Source organism: Apteryx mantelli, chromosome 3 (assembly GCF_036417845.1).
Source record: "Apteryx mantelli isolate bAptMan1 chromosome 3, bAptMan1.hap1, whole genome shotgun sequence".
Classification (NCBI taxonomy): domain Eukaryota; kingdom Metazoa; phylum Chordata; class Aves; order Apterygiformes; family Apterygidae; genus Apteryx; species Apteryx mantelli.
Window position 1 is genome coordinate 62,639,252 of NC_089980.1, and position 6,000 is coordinate 62,645,251.

General features: G+C 37.9%; 1 long non-coding RNA gene across 2 annotated transcripts in view; it reads left to right on the top strand.

Annotated features, from left to right (window-relative positions):
* Positions 1-2,775, top strand: part of LOC106486785 (uncharacterized) — a 28,261-nt gene extending 25,486 nt beyond the window's left edge. For both annotated transcript variants that reach the window (XR_001292951.2, XR_010883732.1), the window contains one exon: positions 2,752-2,775. This is a non-coding gene — a long non-coding RNA (uncharacterized lncRNA). The remainder of the gene's footprint in view (positions 1-2,751) is intronic.
* Positions 2,776-6,000: the final 3,225 nt, after the last annotated feature.

The window sequence follows — 6,000 nt, forward strand, 5'->3', positions numbered from 1 at the left end:
AAAGCTGTGTTGGACTCCCCAAGATAAATTATTTAAAGAAGTTTTTAAAAAAGCTATACAATGATGCAGTCCTTCAGGCACTGGAATTCATAAAGCTCTCCTACTATTGCTTCTAGGATGTCTGCTGGAGAAATGTATCTCAGAAGCATGAGGGGAGGAGGCAAATGCAACACTTAGCCACTAATGATGAATAGTTAGAAGGGTCATTGAAGCTCTTGGGTTTTACCTATTAAACATTCAGTTGAGGTTAATTATGGAGTCACAATTCATGATAATATCTCAACAGTATGAAAGACACCAGTGCTAGGATAAGATGCTGAGGCCTCATGAAGGCACCTAGAGGAAATATCTGAGAGAGCAACATTGGGGAGAGAGACTGAGAGGCTGAAGGAGACCTGGGTCTTCCAGCTACATAGAAAGGAGGTAGGTAAATGTGAGAAACTCTGTTAAAGAAACACGAAGCTGGACCATGACTGATGTCAATTAGCATCCTTCTGCTAGTAGATGTGAGATTCCATGGAAAAAGGCAGATTATAAGGCTTGCAAACAGTTACACAGCCTCATAAAATCTGAAGTGATAGGAGTAATTTAAAAATGCTGACTACATTTATATCTGGCAGTTTTCAGTTATTTTTGCAAATCAACTGTTTAAATTCCAACCTTGCTACTTAAGATCAAAAAAAGGAGTTCTTTATAGGTAATGCACTAGCAGTTTTAATAACATCATATATATTCTAAATAACAGCAGCATGCACTATACTTCTCTTTAAGAAAACATGATGGATGATAATGACCGAGAGATCTCAGTGAGCTAACTTAAGATTTACAAGCGTGCATGAGTTTAGACTTAGGTGCCATGCCTTAAGTAGCAGATATTTTCTTGAGAAAGTACAATCTTTTTATTAAGCAACACATAATAATGGTTTCATAAAAGTGTAAAAAATTACATTATTGTGAATTGAGAATTTTGAGATTGTAGTGCAAACAGACCAGGTATTATTCAGTTTATTTTCTTGACACATGTACATTTTAAAATCTGCTCAGCTGCCAGTACCATATTGCTGAGGATGAAATTCTAACTCCATTGAAGTATGTGACAGCTCCCCTTGACTAGGGTAGGGCCTTGATGATCTCACTGGTGTACACATTGAGCGAAATGCAGTAGTCATTAGTTTGCCTGCCCTTTTAGCATTTTTATTTTATTTGTGCAGAGGAAAGAAATCCTAATCAGTTAATGATATGACAATAATAATTAAATAATAAAAAGAATTAAGTGATCAGTGATAAACTTAAAACATCAAAATAGAAACTCTTCTGACAATATGGATGTATAAGTAATATGGAAGGTGGGGAAGTTTTGTCAGTGTATGTATGACTGCCACTAGCATGGAGAATTGCATACGTGCATGCTATATCAATTGTACTTCCTGGGTAAGAAGTTTGTGTAAAAAAACTCCTTAGATGTGGCAATCATCATAACTAATAGTCTGCACCACAGTCCCACAAAGTTCATCACAAAAAGCATCACAGACATGCACAGTCCTGTTTAAATAAAATATCAAAATGCTGAAGCTTTAGGAGAACCCATAGGTTGCTGGAAGTCTTCCTAGGCATTCAGGTGACTCCTGCCTAGAATGCAAAATCCCTCTGCGCTACTGTAGAAAACTCTGCCCCAGAGTCTCTTCCTATGCCAGGGAAGGGAAGGTACTTCACTTTTTGTTCTCTCAGCTAAATTCTGCCACCAGGTTGTCAGTATTCATCCCCTCATATCTTAATGGGGTGGCTGAAGTGTTAGGCTGCTTAGCAATAACAAAGAAGAAAGGCCGATAAAAATAGAAAGACAGCCTACAGAGGAGTCTGTGGTCATATATAAAAGCTTGCATTGTGGCACAGAGACTGCTTGACTGCTGTGTCCAAAGAGAGGGTGTGTGGCCACAGTCCCCTGACCACAAGCATATGTGGAACTTGATGACAGATCAGTTATTTCTTGTAGTCTTTCAGCAGCAAGCAACAGTAACTAAAAAGGCCCAAATGTTCTTTGTTTTTCCGATCTTCCTATTAATGGTTAGCATGTCCACATGGAAAGAGCACTTGCTCAGCACATTCTTGAGAACAGATGAAAGTGAAGTAAGCTCTTTCTCAGTGGGACTGCGTACACTGTAGGTGGATTTATCTGATCAAATACAGAGATCTACAGTGTAGATGTCTACTGCTAAGTTCATTACACTAAATTCCTTTTGTAATCAATGACAGAAATGACAGTTCCTAGGATGTGACTCACCCTGGAGTAGACAAATATATTTAGTCAGATGAACTGTTTCCAAAGTACCTGTCTCTCCATTGATTGGAAAGGGTATCTGAGGGGTGACTAATTAGTCACAGACTAGTTAGACATCAGCATTTACCTTGTATCTTACCTTCATCTTAAGTTAGCTAAGTTGAATTCCATTCTGCAATTCTTTTCCCATAGGAACAAGACACTGTTAAGGTTTTCCTGTATCTTCCCCAAGAATGGTGCTGCCATTTGACCTGCTTCTTTGCTGGGGTACTGAGTTTCAGTATAAATTTCCCTTTTGGGGAGTCCCTGCTGGACTATACACTTCTCCCTTCCAAACTCTTCCCAGTATCCTATTATTCTTTGATGGCATTTTTGCAGAACAAGAGGGATATTTTTACCTCAGTAATCTACTTTATGAGGCATTGTTGGTTGTTTTCCACTGTACTGTATCTGAAGGATTCTTCCTTCTGTAGGTAAAAGCTCCTACTCAGCCAAGGGCATCTGAATCTTTTGAGGCAAAACTCAAAATTTGGACTGTTAAAATGCATACCAGTGGAATCTTCTCCTACACTTTTGGTAAGATATCTGCATACTTATTAGTTTATTATTTTAATTCAAAGTTGTTCTCTAGTTTACAGTTACAGGAAATAAAATTCCTATCCCTATCCTTAAAAAGCTTACAAATTCTCTGCATTCTGTTCCATCTCAGAATGCTAAAGAGAACAAGCCAGCATCCTCCTCTTCATGTTTGCATTGTTTTTCCCATGTAGTAACCCCCAGATTGACTGTTTGAACTCAGTAAAAAAATCTTACAGTAAAAAAAATCTTATTATTAAAAAATCTTATTTTACTTAGAGTAAAAAAATTAATTTTTCTGACCTTTTATCCAAAGCTGAAGTCCCCAGGATGTACATTGTCTTTATGCTCATTTAATTTACCTGATATCAGTAATGCCATAAATGCTTGAATAGCTGAAGTATTTGAGAACACTTGGTATATTCTCAGTGAAAAAGAGCAAAACATTTTGAAATGGTGAAATTAGTTTGTAGAATAAAATATTCATATTATCAGAGAGCTTTAAATTATTAAACCATGCTTCTTGAAACTTGTTCAAGAAGGTTTCAACCTTCTTCAAAGGATCAAATTTTGAAGTTTGAACTCCCAACTGAAACAGGAAATGAGATATGGAGAAGTGGCCCAAGACACAGGGGTATCTGTTTTAGAGCTAGTGGTGGAATCTGTCCCATCCTTGTTCCAAGTGCCAGATGACACAACTTCCTGGACTGTTGGGAGTACAAAGAGCTCAGGTCCAAGATACTAGAACGTTTCAGAGAAAAACAGGATTATCTGTTCTATCCCTCTGCCCTACAGCAGAGCAACTGTTTCTACATCAGTCCTAAGTCATCTTTTCAGACAATCTATTCAGAGCTTTCTTGTTCTTACCATGGCAGGTTTTTCTTCATGTCTGTCTTGAGTCTTTCAAACTTGAATTTAAACTTATCCATCATGAGTACAGAACCTCTTAGAGATTTGAAAGTTGCTATTGTGTCGTCCCACTGTCCCAGAACTGCAAGTTTTGTTTAAACTACGCAAAACCTATTTCTTCCAGTCTTTCCTCATAGATGATGTTTCAGGATACCTGACCATTTTTAGTCGCCTCTCTCAAACTGTCTTTTGAAGTGCTGTGCCAAAAGTGGACACATTTTTGATATTAACCCCTCTTCAGCTTATGAAAAACTGGAATATGCAGTCTCTTTTTTGCAAAATTGCTAGATATTCTCCACTTCATATTTACTTTTTTTTTTTTTCTGGAGAAAAGTAAAGCCTTACTTTTTCCCAGGCCATTCTTCCAGTCTGTCAAGATAATTTGGAATTCTAATCCTGTCCTCAAATATACTTGTACACAGCCCGGCTTTGAGTCAATTTTAATTATTCCATCGTGCAGCTTATCAGTGGACACTCTAAGTGCTAGCGAGTCTGGCTGGTAAAGAAATTTGACCTCAAGAGGTCAGGTGCCAGGGCTATTGTGCAGTTTACTGTGTTTTCAGTCCTTCTTTCTTGAAATTGCAGTGCATCAGGCACAGTTGCACAACAGCTATACACTGGCAGCCAAAGAACAACTGAATCCTTATGTACTGCTGTCTATCCCTCTGTTCAGCTGTTTTTTCCATCTGTGATGAGTATAACCACTTCTATCTTCAGTTGACAGCTACTTCCTTGGGCTGAAGCATTTCTTTTCTATCTGTAAAGCTAAGGATTTCCACAAATGAAAGTCTTGTTTTAAAAGGGCACTGGGACTCCAGGCAGAGTCTGCTTCCAGTGAGACTTTGTACACTACGAGGCTTTGCCAGGTGTTTTGAAATAGTTTTCAGTTCAAAAACCAACCAAACAAACAAAAAGTCAAACAAACCTGCTGTTAGGAGATCCTATTAGAGAAATTTAGGTTAGACAGAATTCGCTCTAAATTCTGTGAGATTTCACAGTCTTGCAAATGATAACTTATCCGACTCCTTCCCAATTTACATCAGTCCTTGCTCTCACATGTTTGCACTTTCATGCCATCATTACCACAATGTTAGAGCAATGAAGATTAAGAACAGTCTTCCTGCTGGAGTAGTGTGTAGGGGCAAAGAACATACAGTTTTATAATGGAGTTTGATAAATTTTTGTGTGTGACGGTAAGGTGTGGATCTCCAATTGCAGGGAACTAGATTGAAGGTCCTTTATAATCCTGCATTTCTTATATTGCATGTAACCCTTTCTCTTGTAGACTCTGGAGAGTAAGACTTGCCTGTTTAAATCTATTATTCCTTGATTATGATTCTCTCTTGTCTTAACCTGACTGAGAACACTGCTGCAAATACAACTTTTCCAAAGGAAGGAGTGTCTGGGTAAGGCAAATTGAATTGCTGTTAAAATCAGACTGCAACATGGATGGGCAAACAGGTCTGGCTTTATGATTAGGTAATATTGTCCTTAGTTAAACAAAATGAGGCGTAACAATGTCAGAGTAACGTGTTTAGTAAAACAAGAGTGCCTTCACCTTTCCCAGCATTCAGTACAAGCATGTGAATATTATTTTGTAAGTGCTTACATTCAAGGTAATGTTTGGAGATTAAAAAAATGAAAATGAAACTGAGGAAATTATTAACTTCTTTCAACACATCTGTTTTTTGATGCATAACTCCAGCAAGAATTGATAAGACTGTGCACCGACACACACAACTTCCAGCACCAGCCTGCTGGGCCAAAATGGGGATTAGCAAAGCCATCTTTCTCTCTCTCTCATTTCTATGCTCTGGTAAGATTTCTTTGCCTTGCATTTGAATTAGTGAAGTTAAAACCCACTATTTTCAAAATCAAGTTTGTGAAATCAGGTTCTGATTTTCAGGCTTACTGATCAATCACCACAGTCACTGCAAGAACATCAGACCTATGATTGCTCAGGACTGCTAAAAAAAATTTCTCGTCTTTAAGAAATATCTTTTGTAGAAGGTGGCACATACATGAAAATGGATACTGCACTCCTAACAAGCTGCTGCAAGTTTCTATTTGATTTAGGGATGAGCTTAAGATACAGAATTCAAGTTTCATCTGAGTAGCCAGTATTCCAGGGTTTCAGAGACATATAAGCTCCTGAGTTTGGTTTCCTATGAAACACTTCAGTTCCAACTACATTTACAACGGGAATCTTGCTTAAGATATTAATTCCTCCAGAGTTC